Source organism: Haemaphysalis longicornis, unplaced genomic scaffold (genome assembly GCF_048455015.1).
Source record: "Haemaphysalis longicornis isolate Haplotype H1 unplaced genomic scaffold, Haemaphysalis longicornis Haplotype H1 scaffold_9, whole genome shotgun sequence".
NCBI classification, from domain to species: domain Eukaryota; kingdom Metazoa; phylum Arthropoda; class Arachnida; order Ixodida; family Ixodidae; genus Haemaphysalis; species Haemaphysalis longicornis.
Window position 1 is genome coordinate 123,460,480 of NW_027526460.1, and position 16,661 is coordinate 123,477,140.

General features: G+C 47.7%; 1 long non-coding RNA gene across 1 annotated transcript; it reads right to left on the bottom strand.

The window, feature by feature from the left end:
* Window positions 1-1,568: 1,568 nt before the first annotated feature.
* Window positions 1,569-4,663, bottom strand: LOC144153033 (uncharacterized). The gene is made up of 2 exons (XR_013319274.1): window positions 4,159-4,663; window positions 1,569-2,943 (listed from the first exon to the last, which is right to left on the bottom strand). It is a non-coding gene; the product is annotated as an uncharacterized LOC144153033 (long non-coding RNA).
* Between the last annotated feature and the right edge of the window lie 11,998 nt (window positions 4,664-16,661).

Genomic DNA, 16,661 nt, shown 5'->3' on the forward strand with positions numbered 1-16,661 from the left:
TAACTTGAGGCTTGACGATTGTTATATGTACTAGGCTTCGTACTTTTCCGCTCCGTCAGTTTCGGTTTCGGCGTCGAAAGCGTCGGTGGGTCATTCCGGGGCAGTTGGCGTTTGATTCCAGCGGCTGCAGTGCGCAAATACTGCACGGCTGGAATGAATGGATACGGGAAGCACTCCGCGCCGGGTAGTGCGTTCCATCCTAGCCACGTTCATGACTACGCTTGCGATTTTAACGTCACGAGCACGGTAGCGCCGAAGACAAATAAAAATCTTTTATCAGCAGTAAGTATGTGTGCACAGCCGGTGATTTTTTTTTTTAATGTTGCGGGAACGTCCACCAGCGGGTGGGTCGGCACCTTATCGTGGGAGAAAGCGGCGAAACAAGTGAGGGTAGGCCGCTTGCATAGGACGATTCCGCCAGTGCAACCGTCGTCTGCTAGGCTGTTCCCGCAAGCACAACACAGCCGACACAGTCCCTTTCCGTTGCTAATCAGCTGCGTGTATTCACCGGTGTAACCAAGGCTCACGCGCAATCGCTGGGACCGCCCGCAACCATGGACGCATATGGGGTGTTTGAAGCTGAAGGTAAAAACAATGTAATTAAATGAATACTCTGTATATGCAGTGCAGTATCAGACAGGGGAAGAAAACGTACCTCTGCAACGGTAGAATGGCTTTACCTATTGCAACAGAACGTGGCCAAATGATTGCCTGGGGCCTACCAGTACTTTTGTGCCATAAACTATGGCTTACATAGCTATGTGCAGTCGGTAAATCGCTTGTCTATAACAGCGATTTTAACTTCAACCAGCTACATCCGAAAACTGCCGAAACATACTCGTTCCAAACATGTCGGAGGCAAAAGTTAAGGGCTAAGACTTCAGAATTCCGCAGTAGTTTTATTGAAATCCCCCACCGGCGGGGCAGGATAGGGCTGAGTACGAAAGCTGTGTTATAGACAAGCCTTTTACCGGCTGTACTGGTGAAGCCATATGAGGCGATCACCGGCATGCATGCTTGCTATTCAATGAAGTCGCTGTGATTCTACATTGGTCAGTGTTCCCCATCCAGTGGCAGGTGTTGCTGTAGCAACTGTTTGCGTTAGTGGAACCCTGGCTCAGCGCCTGGAGACAGGCATATTGAGCACAGAGAAAAAGTTGGCGACTGCACTAAGCGAGTACTGTGTGAATTTATTGTGCCAACAGCAAAGTGCAGAATTCCGTTTCACTCATTTATAAAAAAGCCCTCACCACAGTCATACTTTGTAACACTAATAAAAAAAGCACAGCATTGCTTAATACATCAAAAGCAAGAGTGCAAGCTTACCTTGAGGAAGTTGTTTTGAACTTTTGAAGGCTGGTAAACAGCAAACATGCAAACTATGCAGCGAAAATGAGTGAAGGCATAAGCATGTCGCATCAATGTATTTATTGTCCCATCCAAGAGCCAGCATTGCTTAATACAACAAAAGCAAGAGTGCAAGCTTACCTTGAGGAAGTTTTGAAATTTCGAAGGCTGGTGAACCGCAAACATGCAAACTATGCATTGAAAATGAGTGAAGGCATAAGCATGTCGCATCAATGTATTTATTGTCCCATCCAAGAGCCACTGTGAACATATTGGTACCAGGATTTAGTTTGTAGCTACCTACCAGCATTGCCATTTTCGCAACCAGCATACTGATGTACGCAGGCTGCTTTATGCAGGAATCAACAAAATGGTTACTGTAAGTGGTGAACAAATGCGACGTTAGGTTACGGTAAAAAGATTGCATGAAAGGAACCCTAGAAAAGCTTAGCTAGAAAAAAAAAAAAAACCCTAGAGCAGAAGTGTTTCGATCAGCATCTGCCAGCACAGTAGAAGCAGGGCAACAATATCTGATCAACGAACAAAACAAGGGTCTTAAAACAGCGTACACTCGGCATGACAATATACAGCCACAGTGAACAGCAGTGGGTGGATACAATCTGCAACTTGATAACAGCCAGAAGTAGGCGAGGCAGCCTTCTACCCCACTGATCAGAACCTTTTGAGCCATACTGACAGTGCAAGATGGGAAAGAGCAGCTTAACATTTTTCAATCCATTGTTTGGGCAGACATCAATGGTGCATAAACAAAAAACTGCAGCCACAACGTATAATGTAAGTTTTAACTGACATTCACGTGGTGAAAGCTGATCCCCTACGTCACACCTTCATGAATATGTTGCTGGAGGAGGTGGCGGCGTCACAAAAAAGTTTGTGAAAGGTGCACAATAGAACCTGGCTTCAATAGAGGTTTACATGGGCAGTGAGGACGTGCCAGCTCTCTCACAGTCATTGGCACCACACACAGTCCTCCTCAGCAGGGTCCCTCAAGTGAATACCACTTTGGAACACAGTGGGCTAAAATACCACGCAGAATACTTCCACTTCATTCTTTCAGTTCAATAAGCACGTACACAAGTCTTCGAATGGCTGCTCATGGTAGTTAAATGAAGTTGGTTTCATGCTGTGCCAAGGCTATCGCAAATGAAGCCACTGCTATAAGTCACATTTATGCATACAATGGATGGTTTTGAACAACTAATTTTTTTGCACCCGAGAAAAATAGTTCGAATCTTGAGTGCCTAACAAGCAAGATTCAAAGAACATCTTCCATGGACTACAAGGCACTTTCCTCACCACTTGTTTTTCTCTTTATTGTGCAGCTGAATGTACAGGATTGTTTTTACTATTTACATATCGTAGGCTGCAATCAACCTCTCCCCAAGCCCTTTTGCTTTTTCAACAGTGGCCCTTGCTAGAATTTTTGTGTTTTTGGCAGCTTGGCGGCATGCCTGCCTTGTCTTGTGCTGCTGATGATCCATCCAATGACCCTGACTTGGAAACTGGTTGCATGCCTGGTGCAGCTTCTTGTGTTGCCTGCTGGTCTGCTCCTTGCACTGCTGACACAGCTGGGACCTGTATCGAAATGGATGGCATCATTGAAGGTTTTGCAAGGCTTTTGTACAGATATTTAGAGCACAAGTATGCACTCTTAAAATCCAGCACACCAGCATGCTTATTTACAAAAAGGGTTCCAGCAACATAACATATTCAATGACTCTGGCTTTCTCATAAAAACACACAGTTACGATCAGCTGCGCGCTGCCGTGTTGACACTGAAGTCATTACTTAAACCAAAGAGAAGGCACATACAATAAACTCACAGGACGCCAACAATGTTTTCAGAGGTCGTGCTTTAACAAGACATGACTTTAGCAGTTGGATTATTCAAGACTGAACAACCACACAAAATGAGTAAATGTTTTGAACTTATTGTGGAACAGCTACGGAACAACGAATGCATGAAGGCAGCTTGTGTATTATGGAAATGGTACCCCAGAGGCACTATTTAGTTGCTATTTAGGCAAGCACCGTCTGATCAGCAACATTTACGCTGTTTGACACCTTCGCACGTAATTTCAAACTGTTCCTGCGCTTCGGCACGCTTGTATAGAGGCACCGGAAAAAATAGAGAGCCTTCAATTTCACACGCGTACCTGGTTATATCTGGGCGTGAGACCTCGGTTAGACAGGTGATGATTGGTACTTGTGGGCGTGTAATGTACACACACGGTGCTTAGATATATCAGTGCGCGTTATTGGTCATCTAATAGAAACATTCTACACGGGAATTTTCACAAAATTAGGAACTCCCGTAAAATGCAGCCCACTGCTCCAGAACGCCCTGCATGCCTGCCGCTCTTAGCAAGACGAGGCTGTCTTCTGGAAGGTTAACACGAATGAAGTACGAGCATTTTTTCGCTGTGTGGCCTGATAAGATACCCTGTTTCCTACGTTTGTCGCTCTCAACATATAAAATTAACATTTGCTCACAGAAACAGCTCTACAGTGCGTCAAGACATCAAGAATACACGAATAGTACAACAAAGAAAGAACCCGATTAACCATCCGGTCAATAAAACATCGTCTGCGTGTTAGCGACGAACAGAGGTGATATAGTCGAGTTCCGTGGTCGAGTTGGCCGTTATGGCTTGTTTAAGGAACCAAAGCAAACGATCAGCTGTTACTCAGCGTCCTTTCACGATTTTGTCAGCATGCCGACCGCACGTCGGGTAAGGCGACAACAATTACACTTATGAGTGGAAATGAACAACAACCGTGTATACTTACTTGGGGTTATATGACGCGTCGCTCCGCTACTCGTAGTCTTCCAGAACGAAATTTAACGCTGTGCAGCGGCCCTTCAGCAGACACATGCCACCGATGCCACCGCTGACCATGACCGCCGACTCGCAAGCAAAAAAAAAAAAAAAAACGAGAAAAAATACGCTTCGCCGCCGAATCACCGGCTCCGCTAAACTCAGCCGCGTATGCCGTTCACAAATCACTTTCCCTCTTATAAAAGAGTACTTCTAAACCTTAATTAAAACTTAACGTATAGTACAAGTTGTTTATGCGACTAATAATTTATACTGTAATAAACATTAGTTGTAGCTTTTCAATTTAAAAAAGATATTTCGAGTCAAGTCAAGATGTTGGCATAGTCAAGCCAAGTTCGAAAATCACACGTCTATCTGGCATGGCCGCCCTCATGGGGGTTGAAGCAGACGATCAACGGCTCGCATAGACACTAGCGCCAGTGTCCCCTCTAGTGTATATTAGTATGAAACTCTATGCCTAGGGATACTGCGCCCTCACAAGTTTCGGAGCGATAGGGCCGGCAGGTGGCAATGAATAGGCCCAGCCTGTTTGTTTTGGACAAAGGGCGCTACTCAAAAAAAGAGTGGCGTCCTGGCTGCTGTAAGTCTACTGCTGTGAAGTTTAACTGGCCGTTAGAAGAACGAGGAACTCGAGGACGTTGTGACACGGCGCGGCTTAGATCCTGTGGCAGAGAATCCGCGAAAAGTGACTCTACAAGCCCTGCTTCGCGCGAACGCTTTGGACTCGTGGGCAGCACGCCTAGTTGTGTTGGCGACAAGACCGTCCTTAGAAGCTTGACAGGAACCGTGAGTATTAAGTTGTCACGCATTGCTTAGTGGCCACTGTCTTCGGCCAGCGATGCGAATCGATCGCACGCGCACGCTGAACACGACGGGCATGAAAGAGGGGTATTTGCGGCTAACTGCGGTGACAACGAAAAGAGGACGCGAAAAAAAAATCTGAAATGCGCGAGTGACCGAACTGGACCGAACTGTACGAAGTTGCGAACTGTAGGTTGGGTAAAGCACGGGGTATAGTGTCGCAGAAGTATGAACACTGTGTACCAACTGCACTCCGGGCCAACGGACGACTCAGGCGCGTCGGTGGGCACTGCAAAGCCCATTTGATGCCGAAGAACGGGAACAATATGCGAAGGGGTGGGGGTGTTGAGTAGAGATTGAAATGGTAAAGTACACGGTCACATCCGGGCGTAGCTGAGACCAGAAAAGGTTTCGCAGCTGTATTTAACTCAGTTGCATCCTTTCCATAGCGAAAGACGTATTTTGTTTATTTCGAATAGAGAAAGTTGGTGTGTGTCAGCTGCACTCAAGCTATCGCTTCCTCTGGTAAGCTACGCCTTGCGGATTGTTTGGGAAGGACGAACGCATATCCCGAACCAGAACTTCCTGCGTAGGGCATCTCGGGCAGCAAAAGTACTGTCGAAATGACATCACGCGTAGAAAAGCACCGACATAAGACCTTTCGGTATGGTTTTGGCCTTTCCAGCAACCCCAGCCCTCCTGGGTTGACATAAAGTATTGTTATTGTTAATCTAAAGGCAGCTGATGAACAACAAAGCAAGCTGCTGGGCTCCAATTAAAATACCTGCTTCAACATAATTTTCAGATGCGGTGTTTATTCTAATTGGTTGGTTGGTAAAAACTCTATTGATGGTCCTGCAGAGCTCTCGCTGACAGGGCCCTTCAGTCAAATGATCCGAAATTTTGTGTCAACGAGCTTTCGATGTGTTTCATAACATATCTGCATTGCCGTTCCTTACAAAAGCAAATGCTTGCAGTTTGTGGCACTTGGCACCACATTATAAAACTAGCGTGAGTCGTTTACTGTCGTGGTGATACTGGACCTTGTAAAAAAACGCGTTATCTTCCATGTCACCGTTTAAAGCTGGCACTGTGGAAAATGAGCGCACTTCATAGGCGGCAGCATCTGCAGATTAGACAGCCCACGTGAAGTGACGACCTGCCCGACCCTGTCTGAGATTTACATATGTGCAATGGCGAGTCATTTCCAGCCCAGCAGCCACCAACTGATGTCGCCGGCATGTTCCGTAGCTGTGCACTCACTTGCTATAGGGCCCAGGTGGCCGTTATGTGGCAGCACCGTCGCTTCAGCGAACAGCGCCGCCCGTGGCGAACCGCTCGTCAGTGGAATGCCGGTGGCGGTCAGCGCAGCGTAGTCGTGCATGACTTTCTGCTGCGGTGTGGCTTGCAAAGCGAAGATAACCACAAGGGCTTTTTTCAGATCGGTAAATCTTGAGCGTGGAGGCGACCTTTACGAGGCATGCCATGTGTGTTATTTACGCCCATACTCAGTATTTACAAATAGCAGACGACACTCAATGCGCCAAGCTGGAAGTCAAAGCTGGAACTGAAAGTCCGTTCCTTCGCTCAATTTTTTCATGTCTGCACGCAGTTTGGCGTATCGATGAGTATATTGCAGCTGAATGCTCCCTCAAAGCCGGTGTGTACAACCGATCCAGGAGTGCTGTGGCGCTGGTCTTTGGCAGTTGATGATGAAACGGCATCATGCACAAGCGAATGACGAAGTTGGGGGTGCCTTCTAAGATTTACATCAAAACAGAAATTGTGATGGACGACGCTTCCATAACTTCATTAACTACGGCAGAAACATGTTTAATTTCACAGAAATGATCTTAGTACAGTTATCGGGAATCGCTTACAGAATAAATACCGCATGATAGTAGAATGCTATTGCTTGTCGTGGAAAGCATTCCCTTACAAGAATTGCAATGGTTGCTGGCTAGTTGGTTAATGGTTTTTCAAAAAACAAATTCCTGTGTGTCTGAAGGACGCGATACAGGAGGGTGCCGAAAAGCTGTACTCAGTTTCACAATTGAATGCTGCGGTCAGTTCACAAGCTGCCACCTTCACTTGAAAAATCATGCACTTCTCCGTCTAACGACGATGATGGTTTATGGCAAAGCTTCCTCGTGCGGGTTTCCTTAATTGACTTCTGGATTTAAACTTTGACTAGTTGAGCTTTGAATTTGACCAGGACGCAGTTTGGTCTTTTGATCGCAGCGTCTTTGACTGTGGCCATTTCCCATTTGATTTCGCATGAAGAAAGCTTCGCGTTCAACCATCGTAATCATTAGACGGAGGGCTAGATGATTTTGCTGTTTAATTTTGAACTTCCATGCACCCATCTCCAAATACAAATTGCTCCCAAAGTGTCGGAAATGCGTCTGTGCTGGAGGACTTGGGCTGATGCACCCCTATTTGAGGCAACTAGTCGGACATTTTTCGTGTCTTCACAAGGCATTACACAATTTTTTTCAGGTACTGTATAAAAAATACTTAAAGGGACAGACAACCGATTTTTGTCGCGTATATGTTTTCTAGCTCATATGAAAGCCAGCGTTTCATATAGCCCGATAACCACAAGCAATTTCTAAACAAACTGGCGGAAATAATTTTAATTTGGCAACAAACTTCCTGAAATCGGAAGGGTGGTGGTTCGTAGTGTCGAAACTTGACACTACAATATGTGTCCCTGTCACGTGACCTGCAAACCTAGCAGCTACTGTAACTGCTGAAACGTTCATTTACGTATTGAAAACCTTTTAGCACAAGTATTTGTACAAGGTTAAATTGCATATATATTTCTAAACATTATTCTGAAATTTTTAAAGACACGCCGCTCGCCGTCGCTGGGTGCCTCTCAGCATGCCTCTCAGTGTGGCTAACTGAGCCTCCATGCCCAGAATCAACAGCAGCGTTCAGTAAACAGACCCAGTGAAGGAGCTTTGACGATTCGGCCTGAGTCAGGGGCGTTTGTTCTGCCAAAATATTTGATTTCAGTTTCCAAATACGCCAACGGCAGCTTAAAAAAAAAAAAAAGAAACGTCGCGCCTGGGGAAAATCAAACTTCCCGCCTCCACAATGTGAAGCCAGATTCTACCTATCGTCTATCCCAACAGATGGCGCATTCGTGCAAAATACACCGTTGCATTAAAAAAACACATAAAGGAACAGGAAAGCCTGCGATTCAAACTTTTTTAGCTGGGAACAACTTTTTAAATATCCTTTTTTATTTCGCATACAGACAAAAGTATGTTGCCGAGCTACTCTATGTCATGGTTGCCAGCATTATTTTTTGGGAGGGACACATACGGCTTGTAGATCAAAAAATTCGATTTAAAAAGTTCTAGAGCGTTATCAGCAAAACCATTTCTCGTCAAGGTGCTTTAAGTGATGCCCTTTCATTTGTGATAGAGAATATATACTCGACAAAAATCGGTTGTCTGTCCCTTTAAGCATTTAAAAAGACAGGCTGACGTTAACACTGCTACATTTTTTAACAGTGCCGCATTTTTTAACCTGTTTTACCATGCAGGTGGTAAAACGGGAAGGGGAGGAGGGATGGTTTGTAGCTTGGGTTGTTGGGTGGTTGAATAACTTTAGCGCTTCATAAAATGACCACTACAAACGTGGGAGTTTCACTTCAGCAATCAGGCTCCCATGCTGTAACTGTGTTGTTCACCAAAAGCGAAGGCACAAAGCTCACGGTTACAGAAAGGAAGTGTAAACCGCCACGACGTTTCCACGGCCACACGGCAATAGATGTTGTACGCAGGTGCCTTTCTCTTCAAAGGACACGTACCGAGGTATCCCAGCGTTAAGGCTGGCGTGGAAACCGTAGTCATTAAAACCAGAGAAGATAATTTAAAATGGTAGAAATTAATACTAGTATTAACAGTTTTATTCCTATTCAGATCGCGCAGAGCCGTGCGCAGAGCGCTGCAAAAAGCGCTCATGTCAATGCAGCCCATTCCCAAACCTGGAAGCGTCTAATACATTAACGTAGCCGTTAGTGCATTTTGAAGAAATTAATGCTGATAATAGTAGTTTCATTCGTACTCAGAATGGGTGGAGCCGAGCGTAGGTCGCTGCAAAAAAGCATCATGTCATTTTAGCCGATACCCAATTTTAGAAGCGCCCGACAAGTTTCCGTACCCGTTACTGCATCTAAGAACCCGAAACATATGTCTAGACTTCGTTTCACTGCACATATCTGCTCACAACACCACCAAAGCATTCAAAGCACCGACGCAAACGCAACAAAAACACCAAGAGGCTGTGTAGTCCAATGCCACGGATCATTCCACTAACGAGGGGAGCGCCGAGTTGTGGCACCACCCGTCCAACTGCTCAGTCCCTATAGGTGGTATTCAATGAAAAGTTTAGCGGGCAATTTCTTGGCCTGGCAACACTAAAAACCGCCATGTCAGTGGCCACCATGCCAGCGCAAGCGCTTTGCGCCCGCATCTCGAAGAAGAAATAAACACCAGCGTGCATCGTTTGCTGCATTTCAGCCCGATTATCGGTAGTGGCGTCAGCAGATATAATATTAATCGTGCCAGCATTATGTGGGGGCGCTCTACCTACCATCGAGCACTTCAAATCCACAGAGGGTGAAACCGCGGTTTGTCTATGACAAGGTTGTCTATGACACTCGAGGGGCTTGCTCCTGACTGCACGGGTGGCATCTGCTGATAATAGCTGGTTTGAGACTAGTGGTGGCATCATCATCTGCTTGCAGCAGCACCATCATCATCATGAACATGATCCTTTCACCATCATCATCAGTGGTGCACAGCTTTTAGCATCAGCAGTGCCACACGACAGGACAGATCAATATCACTGCGCACATGGGTGGTTGCATGTCTTTGCTGCTTGCAGTTCTGGCTGGGCTCACGCATTTGCAGTAAATGTAAGAGGCCACATTAAATTCGATGGATGCTTCATAGAAGTAATGACCCGGACGTTTGCGAGTGGCGGCTCCGGAAACTCGGCGCTTACGACTTGACCAGTGGAACACTGACATTGCGACCTAGGACCCACCAATTCCGGCGCTCCATCAAAGCTACCTGAGAGATTTATTTCACCAGCTTCCGAGCACGTTATTACATGTCACGGTACAGCCTCTCGATACTCCATCCTCTGGGAAATGCTACCGATTGGGCTCCGTTGCGCCTCACCATACTACCATACAGTGCAACACCTTATGACTAACTTAGTGCTGCTGTGCTCATGAACTATTGTTTCTACTTGCCACTGCTAAACCCCAATTTCAGACACGCTGCTGGTGCAGTCACGTGCCAGTTCCTGTAGCCATGGTGTTCTCAGTTAAGATTGTGCTGTTGGTACCACCCTAGCCTCTCCATTCATACTTGTCCTAACTATTCCCGGGTGCGCCCTGAACAGGGCCATAATAGCTGAATGGACTGAAGCGTGGCAAGATGCAACTATCGGACATGGCAATGCAGAGCTTTCCCAGCATCTCACCGCATATGCATAAGACGTCCTTTTCAACGACTGGACCTTTCATTCAACATGCGTTCCTGCGATAGGTGAATTCCTAGGCACCCCTCCCACAGACATTTTTTCATGCCACTGCTTCAATAATGTCCACACAGCCATCAGCGTTAACTTCACCATCACGCTCAGCTCACACGCTGGACACAACTTCCACTTCCCACCTGTCTTGCACCCTTAACACAGTCCTAGCGCTGGCCTACGCAGGCTCAAAGTGTGTTGCAGCTTCTGCGGCATGGGCAAGCTGAGTTGCAGACCCACCTACACTCCCAAAGTTGCATTGCTGACTGACCAGCGACTGACCTTACCTGCAATGGAACACATTCACACTTTCGCCACACCTTGTCCCTTGCCAAGTACCCAGGATTGAGTACCTGAGACGAGACTAGCCAGACCCCATCAGGATGACAACTTGGGTAATCTTGTCCTCAAGACTGCCTGCACTCAAAGCATGAGCACGGAGAAAAGAAAAGCGCCCCAAAGCACCATCACTCAACATCATAATTGGCGGCTGCTGCAGTCCGAGGTGACTCTTTGCTAGTTCCTCTGATTTACGCGCTCCAAGTCGCAGCAGTGCTGGGCGAACAAAACACTTCTCCTCCTCTCACTGTTTTTCCCACTCTGCCTCTTCTCGGCGCGACTTCAGGCGCACATGCACGACAGTGGGGAAACGGTCACCGCAGCTACGGAGCAACAGCGCCGGTGCGCGAGAGAAGTCGCGGGGCTCGCGTGCGAGTCATAGCATAGCAGAAATATTGTGTCAGCTTTCTGAAGACCACAGAAGAGCGGTTATATGCCCCATGCACAGGGACGAAGCGCAGCAAGAAGTGATTTTGCTTTGTGTTAGCAAAAGGTGAGACATTCGTTCGTGAAGTGCGAGTTTAATCTGAACGATAGCGCTGGTGTCGTGAGGTGTACAACTACGTGTACCGTGTTCGATGTCAACTTATGCTATGCCGTGTCGAACATCAGTGCTTATCACGGCACGTTGCGTTTGTGCTCGGCCGTATTTTCGTAACATGAATAAAGTGTTGAAGTGCGATTTCGGCTGCTGTCTTACTGTCTCAGCTGCGTACGTACGCCTGCATGGAGGCGCGCCGGTCTCGGCGAGGCCTAGCGGGTGGCGCGAAGGGCGCGGGGCTAGCGGGGCCAGCAACGGAGCGGCGGGAAGAAGCGAGGGGAGGAAAGCATCAGCACCCCCCCTCCCATTTTGCGCCTCCTCGCAGTGTTGCCATGACAACCCTGACAATTAGTACGCCTCCAAGCTCAAGATGGCGGCGACGTTGCTATGGCAATTACAACTCACTTTTGCCCGCGCAGGCTCGCCAGGGGAGGATTTGGCGTTACGACCACAATTACCTGGGACGCTGGGTTGAAGGCTAAGATGCCGCCGGTTGGCTGCTGTGTCTTACTGCTGAATGACAACAGCTTCTGCAAGTCAACAATATGTCAAGCCAACAGGGGAGCCACATTGCCCGATTGTGGCTTTTGAAGCTAACTGGCAGGGACCAGCGTGCCAGTCGGCTATGCTTTGTGAAGGCCCTGGAAGTGGCGGCTCAAGTGCTAGTCCCACTGGTGCTTCAACCGCCCTTTCCACGGCTGGACCGTGGCTGATGCTGACTGCCAGGCCAACAGGGCAGTCTTTTCCCTCTCCTCAGGAACTGAGCTCTGCAATTGTGTGGCGGCAGTGCTTCTGTCATCCCATGAGAGTATAGAACTTTATTGGATAAGGATGCTCTAGGAGCCACAGTCGGTGGCGTCAGGGCTGAGTGAAGCGGCCAGACAAACGCTTTGGAGTGCCGGCCACGAACCAGGCTATGGAGAGTGGTTGCTCGCCACGGCAGACTAGACTGGCAGGCCACTGATGAATCAATACCATGTTGGAGCAATCAGCGGCGGTGCAGCTTGACATGAGCTTCTGGCACCCTGGAAAGACTTGGGGCCGATGGCCGGAGTGGCAGAGCATCAGCGTTAAAGGAGCCATGAAGAGGAAACACAAGTTCGGTTCATTTGAAAGATTGCCTCGATAGAAACATACTGACACCTCCGTTAACGCACACTTCGCTCAAATAAGCTACATAATTAGGAAAAAACAGAATGGCCATGCGACCCACTAGCTCATTTCCCGCAACAGAACCTTTGATGTACCTGAGCTCAGCTGTGCGATTGGCCGAGGACGGAAAAAGTAAACGCAAATTAGGCACGGCTTACAGGCTTTCCGAACGAACTATTTGCGCTTAAGTGTAATGCATATTCATTTTGCAGCAGTAAGAATGGTGCGGTAAACAATGAAAGTTGCGAAAACGCACGTAAGCAAAGAAGTAACGATGCGCACTGCTGTTGCTACTGGGCGCACTATGCTTGTTTGAGCTGCACAGCACTCCGCCGCTTTGAAGTTGTTTTACAGGGCACTGGCCGATTGGCGTAAGCGGCGTTGTCTTACGTGACCCTGTTTGTCGAGGATACCCCAGGTTTCATGAGACGATCACTTTTTACAGTAACAAAAACAAGCCAGGTGCAAATACGCTCAAAAACAAAGCAACGGCGCACAACGGTTCGTGGATGACTATAGCAGCGCCATCTGGGAGGGCTGACGGACAGCAAGGCCGCAAACCCGAATGACGCAGTGGAAGTTCGCTTGAATACACGCGCTTCTGACGTCATTTGTGACTACGAAACCTACGATTTGGCACGAGAATCAACATTTTAACCTAAATTGATCAATTTCTCAGTGAATAGGGCATCATTTGCAGTCGGGAAAGCACTGGGGGTGCTATAAAACTCGAAATCTTTCGAATAAAACAAACTTGTATTCTGTCTTCATGGCTCCTTTAAGTCAACCCAAACAACTCCGAGTTGGCGGAGACCCCACGCCTACCACCGTGGCGCCATACTAAACAACGCTGTTCCCATCATCGCAGTTGCTGGGTTCTGGCACTCGTACCTGCCAGCGGCCACTACTACCACCACCTCAGCGGGAACGTGCCATGCCCCCAGGGCAACGGTGCTCGTTCAAGGCTCAACAGACACGCGCCTGCTGGTCCAGAGATGGGGGTCCTCCTGCTGAGAAAGCGAGCCAGGAGTGAGGTACCATTGTCACATATCCAGACCAGCCTCGTCATGTTCTTTATTGAAACTTAGATAAGGGAAGAACACACAAAGACGGAGCACCCACAGACGATGCGCAATGCTAAGGGGACCTAAGAGTGTTGCCTTGACAGACTCAGCCCTACTACCATGTGCCACTGCAGTTGTTGCAGTGGCACCAGTTGACATGCTCGGCAATACGTCAGCACAGCCAGGGAAAATAGTTCCGAGTGCAACCATGATCTTTAAGGCAAAACACTTGCGGCACAGACAGACATTGAGAGCACTTATTGGGAGTACATAGAAAATGGATTTGAAGTGATTGTTTTTAATGCGTGTATTTTTAGCGTGGATTTGTAAAATCAAGTTTTGGGAGTGTTTTAAGGATGGAGAGGTCTGGGAATGGGTAATTATTCTTACATTCCTCTGGAGTGTGCCTGCTGCCATGGATGTTTTGCATGTAAAGTGCGACTGGCGGGGTAAGAGCAACACTGTGGCTTCTCTGCTTTCCCATGTGTCTGCGCAGCCCATGGGTGCGCACTTATTGGCTCGAAAGAAGTGGAGGGAGGGGGCTGGTCAGCTTCTTTCAGTTCCACCAAAAACTTTGGAGTCTTCAAACTGAACCACAGGGGAGTACAGAAGCACAGATGTGGGCATCATATCTCATCTCAGAAGCACAGACCTTGCAACTCCAAGTACTAGTAGCAAAAACGACAACAAAGCACCAATGTGGCCGGCACTCGGAAGTTGTGATTGAACTGAGTGTCACCCGTCTGAGGTGTTGAAGAAGGCGAAGAGGAGGCTTTCCACTGCATTCCCTCGTTAGAGCAGAAGGTGCTGAGCTGTCATTTTTAAAGGGACACTAAAATCTAAAGTTTGCCAGTTTTGGTAGATAGATGAATGTGAATTCCAATATACTACTTTCAACAGCAGCAGTTGCTTAGTAACAGAGAAAATACCAAACATTTAAAAACAGCTGTCAACGTACCATCCACTTTCACTGACTACACTTTTGGCATCACAAGCCGCGGATGAATTGTGAAACAATATTGGTGGAGCTTGATTAAGGGTTTTCTAACACAAACACATGGAGGCAGCAGCGACGTGCAAAGTAAAAGAAGTGCATGCGAGAACTTTGGTGGTCACGTGCTTTTCAAGATACACAACCACAGCAAGCACACATCATCAAATATGCCACATCCAGGCGGGTAGGCTGTCTTTCAGTTTCGATGTCATTGAAATGTTTCACTTTGCGTGCTAGCACAGTGAAAAGGTGCATGCATGAGGGTCAACACAACAGCCTACCGCACCTACTGACCACTAGCGCATGTATACTTGACACAGGCTGTGGCAGGTGTAATTAGTATGATCTACCAGAAACAAGACGGCCACGAAATTATTTGATCATATCCAAACGTATTTTCAACACCTGCTACCAGGTGAGGCATGTCGTGGACATATTCCCAAGAAAGCTTTGGGCTTTGTGGCCGAAATCACTACACCGCCACACCAAGATGGCATCAATAAACTCTTCCTCATTGGCTGCGACAAAATTGAAAGCCAATGAGGACAGGCTTTCAGGAAGCTGGTGGAAATCGAGTTTACCGGACCCGACTTGCTCTGGCTGCTTTGTGACGTGCTCGTTAACGTCACAAAAAATGTCAGCTACAATTATTTCTTTCTCAGCTGATGAGGCATCGTTGGCTTTCGAACAAAAATTGAAGAGGCTGTGGAATGCTCGATCTTTCAGTTGAAACAAAAAGTTACTCAGCCTTAGTGTCCCTTTAAGGGGGGACGCGGGTCCTAGAATGGTCAGAAATGGCCAAAATGTTGATTTTGAGAAAATCTAATTTTTGGAATAATTGTACCTTCAAACACCTGCCTTCAAAATATTAACGCTAAATTCCATCGGGAAATACTCTAGAATCATGTTTTTGAAACGCCTCAGGGCCACGAAATGTCCCGAATCGGGCAGAAGTTGTTTCAAATTCCCATGCACGCCGCGGGCGAAGCAGCCGACCGATCGCCGCCATCTTGGTCTTGTTTTGAAGCTTGTTTCTTTGTGCGCATTTTGCGACATCTCAAAATGGCATCGCTTGAGTAGAACGACCGCCCTTGCTAGTTTTCCGAAGGTGTCTTCTGGGCCGCTGATTGGCTGCACCGCGCGCGCGCGGTTTGAGTTCGTTGTCTGACGCCTCCCATTGGTCGGCGTGACTTCTACATCAGTTTTTTTTTTCTTTTTTTTTTTCGCCATCATGGCGTCTGCTACGCACGTCTGGCGGAGTGTGCTCTTCTTGCACAGTGCTCGCTTAGAGTAGTTTTGCTAGACATTTTTGCGGTTTCTTTGGATTCTTTCATCGGACACATGCGTGACTGATGCCAGGAGATGTATGTTTGAAGAGGACGACCCGTCATGCTTAGGGGAAGCGAAAGCGTCGTCCGCCCGCGTAGTGCGACTTTGGGCCGCTCGACTCAGCCGGATGAAAATTGTTCGCCGCCTTGTATTGTTTCGCCTGTCCCATCACCTGACCAACTACTTCGGGAATCCAGACCTGGTCCAAGCACGTCTTGTCGACTTGACACAAGGTATTATTACACGGCGGAGGAGATCGCCGCGCGTACGGAGGTCAAGCGCAGCATGGTCAAGCGTAGCGTGGAGGTCAAGACGAGGTCAAGCGCAGCATGGAGACCAAATCACCAACGCAGAGAAAATTCGACCTCCTTGAAGTGGATCTGGCGCACTCGGAGGTAGAATCCGGCACAGATTTTGTCTTAGTGGATATGGCAATGCTGAAAGACCTTTTTGCGCACGTTGAGTGCGGCAAGTGCGGGCTGGCGGCGCCGGATTTGAGACGGCTGACAGGCAGTACAGACTCGCCGTGAGGCTCCAGGTGATGTACTCGGTTTACGAACATCGTGTGGAGTGTTTTTCGTCACCAAGGACCAAAGGATCTGGCAACATCACTCCTTTAGAGGTAAACATAACGGCCTTGAAAAGTATTCAAAGCATCGGAAAGGGGGTGTCTG